The sequence below is a fragment of the Magnolia sinica genome, chromosome 13 (genome assembly GCF_029962835.1).
Source record: "Magnolia sinica isolate HGM2019 chromosome 13, MsV1, whole genome shotgun sequence".
NCBI classification, from domain to species: Eukaryota; Viridiplantae; Streptophyta; class Magnoliopsida; order Magnoliales; family Magnoliaceae; genus Magnolia; species Magnolia sinica.
Window position 1 is genome coordinate 20,909,847 of NC_080585.1, and position 16,635 is coordinate 20,926,481.

Sequence of the window (16,635 nt, forward strand, 5' to 3'; positions counted from 1 at the left end):
TCTAGATTAAATTAAAAAAATAATTATTATAAAATTCAAATCTGATAGATATTGTACTAATTTTGGGAATTAGTGCAGACTGGTTAAAAATCATTCAGATATGGATAGATCTGATTGCAGGAATTTGTGAATTTTTTGCAGTTATTTGATTAAGTTGAAAATTTATGAAAATGTTATATAATTATGTAATAATGTCAAAAAAAGAGAGGTATATTTGAAAGTTTTAATCATATAAACCAATTATTGGAACAGTAGCCACTAATAATTAGCTGGTCTATCCATAGTGAAGTACTATAAACTTAATTTATCAATGGCTTGTAGGATTTTCTTTATTATTAGTGTTAAGGTACTTCGATAATATTGAATACGAGTTAAATAACCTATGAAGTCTACTGAATTATTAATAATCCCTCTTATAAAAGTCATAGCCCCTAAGAAGACGTGTAGCATTTGTGACTTAATACCCTCCGCAAGTGCACCTTTATCAGATACTCCTTTACCAAATCCTCTTATTCCCGAAGAATCTAGAATAACTCCTGATGAGCAAGAAGGGAATGAAGTCAATGAAGTAGGGAAAGTTCCTCCATCACATCCTCCTCTAGTTAATATGGCAGATGCTGGACCAAGCTTGCAACTAAAGGTGTACACGAGTTGAGCCGAGCCGAGCTTTGCCTAGCTCGTGCTCGACTTGGATTGCTCAAGTCTCAGCTCGTACTCGGCTCGGCTTGGCCTTCGAGCTCGGAACAGTAGCTCATGCTCGGCTCGTCCGAGTTCGAGTCAATTTCGAGCTGAGTTTTCGAGTCGAGTTCGAGTTCGAGTCTTCGAGCCTGTTTTGAGTTCGAGTTTTCGAGCCAAGTATCGAGTTCCGAATTCGAGCTTTGAGCCTAGTTCAAATTATAAATTGAGATTCATTTGAATTTGAATTTGATTATCAAATTGGAATTTGAAATTGAACAAAGCAATAAAATATATAAAATGTATAATTTACGATTAAAAAACTTCGATAATTTCGTATTTACATTGTTCAAAATGGCAATTTACAACTAATAACCTCTATAAGAGGAGTGCCTTCCTGTATTGTCATCTGATCCATCCGAACTACTATCTATTTTTTCATATACGTATTGGTTCACTTCTTATGAGTCAAAAGGCGAAGAGATGTTTCCTTTGTGCTCTTTTACACTTTCAACTACATTTTTCAAACTTTCTTTATGTGAAGAATTGTATGTAGTACCCAATGCCTTATAAAATTCATCGAGACGGGTGAGGAATTTGAATTTGTTACTCTTCTTTTTCTTCTTAGTTGTCGTACTCGATCCTATTTCAACATCATGTTGTCTTTGAGGATATCACTAAAGTCTAGAAACTTCTTCTATATTGCATACATTTTAAGACGAGTTGAAATTATTCTTCCTCCAAAGCTTTTAATCTGGCTTCCTCATCTGTATCTTTTGTGGATGCCATTTATGTACTAGATCTAGAACAAGAAGGTTTGGATGGAGTGGAAGGTTTTCTATTCAAATTTAAAAGGGCCTAAAAAAGAATTTGGACATCTTTAGAGGCATTCGGGCATGGTTTTGCATCATCACCTTGACATAACAAGTGTAACCGAAACCGATTAGTCTTGTTCGCAAACTTTGTGCTACACAAACCACACACAATCTTTATTCTTCCAAACCATGGTGGCGATTTAGTTAGGGAAGCGTAGTCCTAAATGTTTGTCGATGGGTCAGATGACGACATATCTACACTCAATTTTTAATAAAAAAATCAGAATATTGATAAATAATTTGAACTTGATATAGGAACAAAATAAAATTAATATAAATGTTTCAAAAATAAAAGCAAATGAACAATAGTGAGTAAATAAATATCAAAGTCTTACAAACCACATTTCACCACTTTCATGCTTCAAGTTAAATAATATTACCGATCATTCAAGTTTCAACCAAAAAAAATTGAAAAGCTAAAAATAATTACAGATCTGTAGGTAGAGGCTCATCATGAATCTCAATCTCTTCTTCTTCATCATCATTCATATCATCTCCTCCCCATACTGGGCACAACCAATCTTCTGTACAAATCAACGCTTCAACTGTATTTGGTGAAAGTGAGCTTCGATACTTACTCACAACCCTGCTCCCTGTGTTGAATGCAGATTCTAATACCACCGTTGAAATTAGTATTGATAATATGTCCCGTGCTATCACAGATAATGTAGGGTATTTAGATTCATAACATCTTCCACTATTACAACACTTCAAAGTTGGATCGCAGTATGATTAGATCATTGAGGTACATTTCTAGATCTGATTCCTTAGTCGCAACTCCTATTCGTTCTTATGCCAAGTATGATATGTATTCATTTAGTACATCCTTATTATCAGGTATAGAAACATCCGTATCTCTACTTTCTTCAACACCTGCTGCAGGTAAAGTAGTAGCATACGAATTGTACAAATCTTCAAGTCTTGACAAACCTTGAACGTCTCTGTTGCTGCTCTTTCAGTAAGATAAATCTTCATGAAAATAAATTTAACCAACCACATATTACAACAAGGATCAAGAACAACGGCTAAGGACATCAACAGATGACATTCATTCCATTATTTATTGAATTTCGTCTTCATACCAACTGTCATCTGGCGTATGAAATCTGGACCTGTACTGACATTTTTCTGTAGAGCATCATTAATCTTCCAAAGAGATGGAAGAAATAGATTCATGGTTGGATATTGATTCCTGAAAAAAATCTTCGTGCAATTGTAGAAAACTTTGAGAAAGGTGTGAACTTATTTTTCTTTGGCACAATCAGCTGTGCTCGGCAACCAAGAATATGTTCTGTCACGCGCCGCATATTAAGAAAATGCAAGCTATAATTTCATTGCCGTATCTAACATTTCATAAGTTGAGTTCCAACGTGTACACACATCCAACTTTAACCTTTTTTTAGATGACACATTCAAACGTTGGATGATGTTATTCCATACACTCGGTCTCGATGGCGACCCTTTAATGTATTTCACACTTTCTCTTACGTTCTTTATAGTGAGGTCAATTTCTTGCAGCCCTTCTTGTACAATCAAATTTAGAATATGGGCACAACATCTAACCTGAAATATCTTTCCACTAGAAAATAAATTTCCTCTAGTCCTGAATTGGTTACGTAAGTATGAAATGACATTGTCATTTACTGAAGCATTATCTAAAGTTATTGTTAAAATTTTCTTCTCAATGCCCTAGTCTTGTAGACAACTATATATGCAATTTGAAATAAGTAAACAGTATGTCAAGGAGGAAGGTTGCGGAAGTTCGAAATTCTCTTGCAGAGTTTTCAATCCTAATCTACATAATGAGCGGTTAATGAAATGTATCATTTTCTTTGATTGGATGTCGTCCATAAATCAGACGCCAAACCTATTCTTGACCCTGAAGCCAAAACTTTTTTCAGTTTCATATTCTCCTCTTCGTACATCTTCATGCACTCTCTCTGTACTGTGACGCAAGAGACATTCTCGGCTCGAGGGTTAAGGAATTGATAGAAAGACCTAAATCCTTTACTTTCTATCATTTTGAATGATTTTTTTCAAGAATCACTAATCTAGCATACCACTCTTTCAACTTCTCTTTATCAAACTTATGAGTGGACACTACGCCTTGTGAGTCATCCCCTTCTGACTTCATAGATGACAGCAACTGTTGGCCGGGAGGAGAGAGTCTTGGTCTCTTAAGACACATCTTCAAATGTCTGTTTAGATGTGTCGTAGATTGTAAGGCCTGTATCCGAACCTATACTATTCCATAGTTTTTCACGGTCCTCCCGGTCGAATTTCGGTGACCTGCGACGCATAGACAACAGTTGCGCACGATCCTAAGTCGTATCCTGTAGATTTGAGTCGGCTCAATCCGAAATTTTGACCATTGCGACCGCACCGTCGCCACATCTTGCACACCGATCCGATACTCCGGCCAGGAGATGTGGGCCCACGTTCAGTACGAGAAAAACACCGCGCATTTGCATTCCCTAGAGAATCTCTACAAAATGTCTCATCAATCAATCAATCAATCAATCACCTCATGTCAAGTACAAGAGCAACCCCAAAGTCAACTCTCTCTCTTATACAACTATACATGTCAAGTACATGCCCATCACTTATCACTTACTCCCCATCAATCCATCACTCACAATCATCACCTCTCTCTTACAACCACCCTCCCTTTCTCTCTTTCTCTTCACACTTTCCAAGCAACAAAGAAGTGGTGGACATCCAAGCATTTTCAAGGAGAGAAAAGTGTGTGTGTGTGTGTGGCCCACTTTCCATCCCAAAATCCATCATTTTAGCCCTTCATTTCTCATCATCTTCTATCAAAGTGAGACATAAGGAGCTTGGTGTTCCATCGGACCAAGAATATCGAACGGTGGGTGCTTTATAAGCCTAGATTTAATGATTTGATGATGGGTCAAGTGAAGCCTACCGATTGATGGTATGGATCTCACTTTGGACCCTAGGTGTGGCCAATGGCCCACCTTGATTCTCATGATCATTCCATGTGGAGCTATTCTCCATGGACCCCATCATGATGTTTATTTTTCTTGCATGAATAGAGGTCATCTAGACCTTCTATTTTGGTGGAGAAGGAATCTTCACCGTTGATTTTTGATTTGGTGGGCCCACATGTATTGGAACCCACTTGATGTATGATTGATTGCAAGGGAGGACTCATAGTGGCGGAGCCCTCCATCACACGTGTCTCTCTCTCTTTCTCTCTTTTCCCTTGTTGTTAGCCCCATGATGTACGTAATTCATCCAAGTCGTCCACCTTCGTGGGACCCACTTAATGGGCATGTTGGATCTACACTGTCCAGGCCATGTGGGCCATACCTTAAAAGTGATGGAAAACACAAATATCATATTGATCTAAATCAAGTGGGTCACGTCCATGTGGGACCCACCTTGATATTATATTAACACCATCCGTCCAGCATCCTTGGACACTGGACGTGTGCTTTGTGAAGTGTGAACGGACAGTGGATGTACTAACAGCAACAAAACAAGCTTTTGGGTGAGCCGCTCATGCAGGCCCCACCTTGATGTATGGGTCTAATCCACGCTGTCCATCCCATTCCCCAGCTCATTTTGGGCATTGAGACGAAATATGAAGCCAATCCAGATATCTGGCTGGCCGTATCTTAAAAAATAGTATTTTGACTGTTAAAGTCCATTATGGCCCACTTTGATTTTTCTACACACTGAAATATGCTAAATATTGGGCTTGTTTGGTCTGTCTTGAGCCATGGAATACAATGGTTGGGTAGGATTCTCTTGATACGGGCCCCATATAAGAAAAACCTTGAAAATAATAAATAAATAGATAATAATAAATTAAAAAAATTAAGGTGCAGCAGGTGCTGCTACTGCTCATCTAGAGAATGCTGCAGCAGCGTCCTGCTGCTGCGTTACGGGTGAGAGGGGCAAGGGATCGTGGGTCCAAGCTGCAGGCCCCATCATGATCTGTGCTGCACATCAAGGCTATTCATTTGATGGGTCCCCTTTATTTATGGGGTGCCCCCAAATATCAGCCGTACGCAGAACGCAGGTGGCCTACACCATCTTCACTCATGTGAAGACATGATAAAACATATAAAAGCACTTGCTAGGGTCCATGTGAGGTTTGTATGCATCTGATACTTGGTCTGACCCCTCAACCTTGTGGGACACACATAATGGATGGGTTGGATTTGTGAACTACATATTGGTGGGCCCAACGAATGATTATGAATGTTTTATGGAGGGTAAACCCCTCAACTGTTATGCGTGGTGTGGCCCACACAAGCCACTGTTTGACTTGATTTTTTATGTCTTAGTGGCCTCACCATGATGTGTGTATTATACCCACACTGTTCATTCATTTTATTAGGGCCGTGGGTCCCATTATCTTGAGAGGCCCACCCTACTTATGTGCCCCAATCATGGGCCGCCTTAGGCAAGCCCACCATGATGTATGTGTTGGACCCACTGTCCATCTATTTATTTGCCCAATCATGGGCTGCCTTATGAGGCCCATCTTGATGTAATTGTAGCTTGTTCGTTGAGGCCCACCTTAATATATATGAGGTTCATGTGACACGGCCCATTTGATGTATTTTAAGGCCCGTGGGTTGAGGCACACAAGGTCCATTACGATGTGTGATTCCACCATGGTTTATGTAATGATGTTTATGGCGGGCCGTGCCTTGGGAGCAATGATGGTTTGACGTCCACATTGTAAGAATAATGTTGATTAAATGTCCGCATTATGACTCTCCCTAGGGCCATTAATAGGCCCATACTTATTATGTGTAGGCCATCTAGGCCCATCCTCGTTGGAAGGATAGTTCATCACCACATAACATGCTTAGTATAGCTCCATGACTCATGCCATACACATCATATGTATGCTTAATATGAGTAGTGACTGATCATAGCATATGCCGTTAGGCAAATTATTTATGGGACTCACTGATAGGAGTTACCCACATGAGCGCGTGATACACGCAGAATTGCTGCATGATTTAACAGTGTGACTCATGCATCTTGTATATGTGTGACATGATCATTATACGCCCTAGCGACATCAGGGTCATAGCCTTCACAGGCATGTCGTGGATGGCCAGATGGGACACCGAAAATATTTGGTTCGAGCATCTGTGCACTTTAGATGTCCGTGAGAGAAAGTCTCTAAATCTCTGATACCAGGAGACGCCCCAACATCTAGACCGAGTGGATACATGAGTGCCTGAGTGCTGAATAATAGTAGGCCGCGTCTCCCACTGTGTTGTAGTCGGTTGGGAGGGGGTGTGGCCTTATCCGCTCAAGTGAGGGGGCTGTAAGTTAGGCTGAATTTGACCAGCTCGCAAATGGGTCCGTTATCGATGAGCTAGTTAGGTATTGGCAGACTACTGGTCAAGTGGATAGTGTGGTTTCTTCCACCCATTGGGTTGTGCAGCTAGGGAGGCGACGATTAGTGTGGAGTGTACTAGACCCTGGTGATGATCTTAGAGAGGAACCGTACTGATATGTGGACTTATTGAGCAATAATTGCATACTCATTTATTCATTCATTCACTATCCACTCGGGCTGGTGGTGCGCAACTATTTATTATATGTACCTTCGTATGGCCAGGATTTCAGTTAGGCGCGCGACTAACCTGAGATCAGGAATTTACCACATTGAGTCTGACTATTTAAATTTAGTTATGGGAATGATTTGGATATAAGTCCCTTGTGATGGACCCCGTAACCTGAGATACTACGTACGTACTATCATCCCGACTTCACACTCTAGCTTGGTCATTTCATTCGCATCGCATATTTTATTACATCCATAGACATATGACATTTTGAGTTGCTAGGTTTCTGCACTTATATGGCTTAGACGGGCTTAGTAGGATTTACATATTGCATTTCATCATCAGGCATCTGATATTTAGTTCTCTATGATTCATGGTCTTGTCAATATTTTCGCTTACTCTGATATCATATGATTCATGATCTTGCCTGTATTTATGATATTATATGATTATGACATTGTATTGGATACTTAGCACGTGCATCGCACACACTTACACCACCCTCTAAGCTTTTTATAAGCTTATGCACGATAGATACATGTAGGTGGCATTAGGTTGCAGCAGTGTTGAGCCTAGAGCGTGCATCGGTCTTCTAGAGCTTTGATTTTATTTAACATATATATTTCCCTTTCAGCATTGTATTCAAGTTTGTATTAGTGGATATGTGATGATGATGTTGCCTTTGTGATTCGGGTAAATTTGTAGTTATGCTTATTTCGAGACAAATGTACGTTGGAAAATCCTCCTTGTAAGATCTCAGGATCGGAATCTTGCGTATGCGCGTTGGGAGCCGAAAATGGGGTACTATGGAGGCTGTCGTAATTGGATTCGACGATCGAGAATTTTGTGAGCCTGATTTCTGGATTTGGGGCGTGACATAGATCTTACTAGAATCTTGCTGTATAACCCTTTGCAATAATTATACTTTATCTTCATCACATCGTTAACTGTGACTTCTTCGAAGTCATCCCACATTGCTAATCTCTTCTTCTTCCCTTTGCTTGCAGTTGATGTATCTCCCTCTACGATTAGAGATGTGGCTGATGCACCCATATAGGGGTATTCGGGCTTTCATCTTAACTAGTTATCTATAAAATAAGTTCTTGATATATTATAATCTCCACTACACCGCTCTATATAATTGCATTTGCAGAAAGTAATGCCTACCTTAGTTACCCATATGGCTATACCTAGACCGCTAGATGAGTATACTTATTTAACTATCTAAATCAGTCACCCATTTAAAGTTGGATAGATTGTAATGCCTTCATTTTTCAATTTAAATGATATATCGAAATTCTGGCAGCATCTCCTCTTATCTCTCTAGAATATATTAATCATTTATTTGATTCACATGTCAATCATTAACACAAAGTATGGACATTTGACAACAGAAATAAATACTAAAAATATATCCAGAGGAAAAAAGGAGAGACGAAACAAGAACAGGCATATGCGTTTAAATTGGAATGAATGAAGACATTGCAATCTATCTAATCCTAAACTGTCCAAAAATGAGACAATTTGAGAATTTCTATGTCTCCAAGAACACATTGTATTTATGTCTAGCAACATAGAAATTCTCAAATGGGTAATTGATTTTCTATCTAATAATAACATATAAAAAACAACTCAACTAATTAAAAAAAAATTAACATTTACATCTATCTAAATAAATTAAAGACGATTTAAATAAAAAACAACTTAACAAATATCAATTAACAATTTAACACTTAACAGTTAACACTTATAACTTAACTAATACACAAAAACAATATCACATTAATAAACATAATAGTTAATCATCTATAAATCTATAAATTAACAAATATAATCATCCATCATCATCCATCATTCATCTCAAACATCCATCATCTATAAATCCATCCCAAACATTCATTGTCCATAAATTCAACCATCCTCTCATATATGATACATCCATAATCATTCATCCAACCATCCTCCCATTCCCATACATCCATTATCATTTATAAACTACTCAAATAATTCATTTATCAACTAATCAAATTATTCGTTTATTTATCAATTAAATCAATTAAATCATATATATATATATTATAAATAGTGGGGCCCACAGCCTACAACCACCGGGCCATTGGCACCCGATTGTACCAGAGAGGATGGTGGGTTATACGTAGAGGTGGGCATCGGACCGAGTCGGATCGGATTCGGCCCAACCCGACCAAATTCAAAATTTGTAGAGCCTGATCCAAACTCGTTTTGATCCGGGACCGAGTCTGGATCATCTAACTCGAACAGATTCAAACTTTTGTTAACCTGAATCGATCCGGGTCCGACCCGGTCAGGAAAATCGAGTCGGATCGGATTGGGGAAGGCTTGAATCGTTCGTTTTTTCCAACGGCGTGAAAATCATTATTATCAGTGTTTCGTATGGTGCAGTTTACTTATCATTGAATTCACTTAAAATTTAGTATCAACTCCTTAAATGATCTAAAAAAACTGATGGACGGTGTAGATAAACCAAAAATATTCACGATGGGCCCACATAATTTACTTAGTTGAATAAAAACTACTGCTATGTAGCTTCTTGAAGAAGCTTTACACCGGTGATATAGCTTCTTGGAGAAGCTTCATAATTGCTATCTGTAGCTAGCACCAGCTAACCTATGTAATTGGAACATGTAATATGCTCTTATCGTGCCGAGTAAACTCATTTGGGCCCACTGCGAATGCATGTGGTTTATCCACGCCGTCCATTTGTTTTTCTAGATCATTTTATGGGTTCAACCCAAAATTGATGCATACACAAAGTTTAAGTGGGCCATACCACTGGAAAAAGTGGAACTATTGATTTCAACCGTTGAAAATTTTTTAAGGCCCCCAGTATGTTTATTTGTCATCCAACCTGTTCATAAGATGAGAAGGACATGGATGAATGGAAAACACAAATATCAGCTTGATCTAAAACCTCTGTTGTCCCCAAGAATTTTTTAACGGTAGATGTTCAATTCACACAGTTTCCAGTGGTGTGGTCCATTTGAGGTTTGGATATAATCCATTTTTGGGATAGAGACCTAAAATTATGTGTTAAAATAAATGGACGGAGTGGATACAATGCACGAATGACACAATGGCCCACGGAGTTTACTCAGTACACTTACCGTATTGAGTTACTCAGTACGCAATTCGCTTCCCTAGCCTATAGGCTATACTTGCTCTTGGTACGTGTTGTGTGAAGACAACACTAATACTCCTCGATCTCCGAGTTGTGAGAACGGTTCAAAGGAGATCAAAGTTACATCTTACGTGGGCCCCACAGTGATGTATTTATTATATCTACACCGTTCATCTATTTTTAGAGCATTATCTAAAAAAATGAATCATATCCAAAAAATCTTCTGAACCACACCATAAATAGCAATAGAGATAATGATTTTCATCGTTAAAAAATTTGTAGGGCCCACTATAACGTTTATTTTACATACAATCTGTTTATAAGGTCACAAGTAACTGAATGAATAGGAAAAATAAATTTCATAAGGTCATAAGTGCTAAATGAAGAGGAAAAATAAATTTCATATTGATACAAAATTTATGTGACCCTAAAAAGGGTTTCATGGCAGACGTTTAATCACCCACTAATTTTTGAAGTGTGGTCTAGTTGATGGTTAGATCTGTCTTATTTTTTGTCTTAAGCCTTAAAATGAGCTGACCAAATGGATGGACGGTTTGGATATAACACATACCTCGTGATCAGACCCGTTACACCGGCCGATCTAACCAATTTGCTTCCATCAACTTCGGGTGTGACCGTCAGTAAACATGCACCTGCTACAAGTACGACTCTCTCTCTCTCTCGAATTAAACTATACACCATTTCTCTGTATATATTTTTCTCCAACAGAGAAATACCATGAAGCTACAAAACCTAGCAGCAAAAAAAGAAAGATTTGATCTATCAAAGAACATCTAATTAGCCTTCTTCTTACTTTTTTCTTCAACAGAGACAGAGAGGCAAATATAGAGAGAGATAGATAGATATAGAGATAGAGTTGGGCGGGACTTTAAAAGCCTAGGCGATAGAATTTTTGTTTAGAGATATATTTACATTCGAGTCGGGTCGGGTCGGGTAGGGTCGGTTCGGACCATTTCGGTTCGAGTTTTCGGATTGGTTCTGTCCCGATACACCTCTATCCGAACCCAACACGAAAATGATCGGATCTGGATTGGCAAACTCGATCAGGGCTGATCTAGGCCATCGGTTCTGTTCGAAACAGTACCGAGTCAGGTCAGATCGGGTCGAATCCACCGGATCGGGTCCAACATGCCCACCTCTAGTTATACGGTCTATACCAGTTGCTCGTCTGGCCAGTTGTCGCTTGTCGGACTTAATATACATTTAACAGGTCTGTTCAGCCAGTGGTCGCTGGTCATGGTCACTAGTCACATGGGTTCCACTACTTGGACGGCCGGAAAAAATGGAGAGAGTGGAGGTCGGAGGATAGTAGGACTCACTTTCGAAAGAAATGCAACTGGATAGACTCTGGATGGCCAAACAGGCGCTGAACGAACAAAATGCCGCCGAACAGACACTGGACGAACGAAATGCAGCTGGATGGATGACCGATTTAGGCAATTCAGGCGAAAGGGTAAGGCTTGCTAGTTTGGGCATACGGATAGGGTCGGGCAACCGATGGGTAGGGTTTTTTTAAAAACCTTTATATATAACTTAAAATCGAGTCAAGTCAAGTCGAGTCGAGCTTAAAACCGAGTCGAGCTACGTCCAGCTCAGACTTGACTCTAAATGTTCCGAGCACCCAAAATATGGCTCAACTCGGTTCGAACAGTGTTTTGATTCGAGTCGAGTCGAGCTTTTTCGAGCCGAGTTAAGCGAGTTACCGAGCTTTTGCTGCTCATGTACAGCTCTACAAGCAACTCCTGTTATCCCCAACTACCATTCGAGCCAACATCGTAGGACCAAATGTTTAGCCCTGGGACACTGCCTTTGGGTTGGTAGTGTAGATGGTGGCAATACTAAAGTAAAAGTAGGATCAGCTCGCCGTTCAGTAGGATATGTTAGCCAACTTGAACTAAACATCCCAACATCATCAAAACAGGTCGCCATTAAGGTTTGATTAGTCTCGTGAGGTAGATTTACGTGAAAGGTTTACGAAATTACGACCACCGGTATTCAAGGGTGCATCAGACCCTTCAATAACAGAATATTAGTTGAAGCAGATTGAAAAAATATTAGAAGTAATGAATTGCCCTGATGATCATATGGTTAGAATGGTGTATTTTATTCCTCACGGTGAAGTCAATGTATGGTAGAGAGCAGCAAAGAGAATGGTTCTAACTAACCATGTGTGGACCTAGAATGAATTTCAAGGAATGTTTCGTGAGAAATATTTTCCTAAAGCGTACCGCATACAAAAGATGGTAGAATTTTCAAAGCTAGAACAAGATTCCATGACAGTAGCCCAGTATGATGCAAAATTTGCTAAATTATCAAGTTATGTGCCAAAGATAATGGAAGATGAGTATTATAAAATCACAAAATTTAAATCATGGTTAAGATATAATATCAATAACAAAATTTTATTGCGTGGATGTGAAGAAATACTCGTAAATAGTTGACAAAGCCTTATGAGCAAAACAAGATATAGAACGGTTTCTCAAATCTCGTGTATAATTAAAAGAAAATGGACATAAAAATATGCCGACACCTACCTAACACCAACAACTAGAGAAGAAACCCATAATGCAAATTCAGTCATCAATATTGAGAACTTACCAACGATATTTTCTAGGAAATTTTGTGTATTGTAGTACATATAGTCATATGGCTCAAGTATGCAGATTTAGGATGAGAAATGTCACGCTCCAAACTCGAAAAACGGACTCACAAAATTTTTGATCGCCGAATCCGAGCCGACAGCCTCCGTAGTACCCCACTCTCGGCTCCCAGCACCCATACGCCAGATTCCGATCCTGAGATCTTACAAGGAGAATTTTTGGTATGATTTTTTTTTTTTTGTAATGGAGCATAACCACAAGCATAACCAAGTCACAAAACAACATCATCATCACATATCTACTAATATAATCATTTGAATACAATGCTGAATGGAAAATACATATATCGAAATCAAAGCTCCAGAGGACAGCTGCACGCTCCAAGCTCAATGCTCTGTAACTTAACGCCACCTACACGCATCTATCGTGCATAAGCTTACAAAATCTTAGAGGGTGATGAAAGTGTGTGCACAAGATAAGTGCCAAGTATACCATAAAGCCCAAAAATCATACATCATCGAAATAAGCGAAAATATTGACAAGGTCATGAATTATACGATATCAGAGTAAGTGAAAATACACTGGTAAGTCTATGAGTGCTATCAGTCATACCAAGGCTATGTGATGCAAAACATAATAAGATAATAACAGATGCTGGGGATGCAATGTGATGTGCAAATCCTGATAAGCCACGAATATTACCAACCTCATCTAGGCCATATAAGTGCAAAAACATAGTAATCCAAAGTGCTAAGTACTGTGGATGCAATGTAATATACGGTGCGAATGAAATGACCATGCTGGAGTGTGAAGTCGGGATGATAGTACGCAGTATCGCAGGTTACGGGGTCCACCACAAGTGACTTCTATCCAAACCAGTCCCATAACTAAATTTGGATAGTCCGACTCAATGTGGTAAACTCCTGATCTCAGGTTAGTCGCGCGCCCAACCGAAATCCTGACCATGCGAAGGTACACATAACAAATAGTTACACACCACCAGCCCGAGTGGATGTAAATGAATGAATGAATGGATATGCAATTCCTGCTCAATAGGTCCACATATCAGTACGACTGTTCTCTGAGAAAATTGCAGGGGTCTATTACACTCCACACCGACTGCCTCCTCCTTAGCTGCACAACCCAGCGAGCGGAATAGACCTCACTATCTTCCTGACCAATAGTCTGCCAATACCTACCCGGCTTGTCGACAGCGGACCCATTTACGAGCTGGTCATACTCAGCCTAGCTTATAGCCCCCTCACTCGGGCGGATAAGGCCACACCCCATCCCAACTGACCATGATATAGTGGGAGACGCGGCCTACTGGTATTCGGCACTCGGGCTCTCATGTTCCACTCGGTCTAGACGTTGGGGCTACTCTTGGCCTTGGAAGTTCTGAAATTTTTACCCAAGGACATCCTAAGTGCCTATAGTGCTAGAACCAAATATTTTCGATGTCCCATCTAGCCATCCACGATGTGTCTGTGGAGTCCACGACCTTGATGTCGCTAGGGCGTACTATGATCAAGTCACATATATGCGAGATGCATGAGTCACACTATCCAGTCATGCAGCAATTCTGCGCGTACGACACGATCATGTGGGCACTCCATCTCATAAGGAGTCCTGTAAATAGTCTACCTAATGGCGTATGCAATGATCAGTCACTACTCATATCAAGCATACATATGATGCGTATGACATGAGTCATGAAATTATACTACGCATATTATAAAGTAATGAATTATCCTTACAATGCAAATGGGCCTAGACGACCAACACAACTATTATGGGCCTATCAATGGGTGCTAGGGAGAGTTATAATGTAGACATTTAACCAACATTAATCTTACAATGTGGACGTCAAACCAACATTGCTCCCAAGGCATGGCCCGCCATAAATGTCATTACATAACCCATGGTGGAATCACACAATGCAATGGACCTTGTATACATCCCAATGGGCCTCGACCCATGGGCCTCAAATACATCAAATGAGCCTCATCATATGGTCCTCATATATGTCAAGGTGGCCTCAACAACGGGCCTCATACACATCACAGTGGGCCTCAAAAACGGGCCTTGAATATATCACAATGGGCCTCAACCCATGGGCCCCAAATACATCACAATGGGCCTCAACCCATGGGCTCTAAATACATCACAATGGGCCTCAACCCATGAGCCCTTATACATCACAATGGGCCTCAACCCATGGGCTTTAAATACATCACAATGTGCCTCATCAAATGTACGACATAGATATTTAATACGTACATCATGGTGTGTCCCACTGCACGTCCTGATGGGCAGTGCTGGTGCACAATGCATACATTAAGGTGGACCACACTCCCATATACACAATAGGGGGCCCCACCGTCCAAGGGCAAATGGACGGTATATAGATTACATACATCAAGGTGGGCCCCATCCCACACGTGCCACACGTGTGGGGTGGGCCCCACATGTCCAGAAATGGACGGGTGACAAGGATGAAATACATATATCGTAGTGGCTGTACACCACCCATCCAGTTGGACGTTGTGGACATAAAGTATATACAGTAAGGCGGGTCCCACCCACACATGTCACACGTGTGGGGTGGGCCCACGAGCTACAGATGGATGGTGCGGATATAATACATACCTTATTGATGGGCCCCACCGTCCATCCAAAACCCATAAATCCTGCTAGTATACCACGTACACGTGGTAGGTCCCACGTGAAATTTAGATATATCCCATACTCCCTCTAATGCCATGAGAAATAAAATAAAAATAAAATAAAATAAAATGAAAACATCACTGTGATGTTTGGACAACGTGAATACAACATCTACCTCATGGTGGAGTCCACATGGACGGCTTGGATCACCAGCCCCCACCTGCTAACGTTAGTACAGCAGCTATTTAGCTGCTGTAAACGTACTCCAGCCAATCCGATTCCAAATCAGGTGGGTCCCACATGGGGCCCACCGTAATATTTATATGTCATCCAACCTGTTGATAAGGTCACGCTGACCTATATGGGAGTAAAAATAGATTTCATATTAACCCAAAACTTCTGTAACCCAAAAAGGGTGTTAATGGCAGACATCAATCACCACTATTTCCTGCAGTGTGGGCCACCTGAGAGCCGTATATGGCTGATTTTTGGAGGGGACCCACTTCAAGCAGGGGCCCACCTAATGAATGGTTTGGATGAGATACACACATCATGGTGGGGCCCACGGCTGAGACTGTGGGTCCCTGCTCGTCCGCCCGCTAGTAGCATTGCTGCATGTTTTGTTTTTTGTTTTTTTATTTCTTGTGGTTTTTCATAGGTGGGGCCCACATCAGGGAAATCTGACCCCGCCATTAATCTCCATATCTCAAGACAAGCAGGACGAGCCTAATATTGAGTATTTTTCGATGTATAGAAATATCAGGGAAGATTTCAATGGTGAAAACCACCATTTGCTATGCTATGGCCCGCCAGAACCTCGGATTGACTCCGTTTTTCGGTTCAATGCCTAAAATGAGGTAGGAAAGGGGATGGACGGTGTGGATTAGTCCCATACATCAGAGTGGGGCCTACATAAATAGCCCTCTCCAAAAGCTTTCAACCAAAGCTAATATTTGTAGTTTTCATTTCACGTCCAGCGTCTCTGGACGCTGGACGGTTTGGCCATAACCCATGCATTTAAGGTGGGCCTTGCTCAGGTGGGCCACCACATGTACGGATGGTGTGGATAAAATATACAC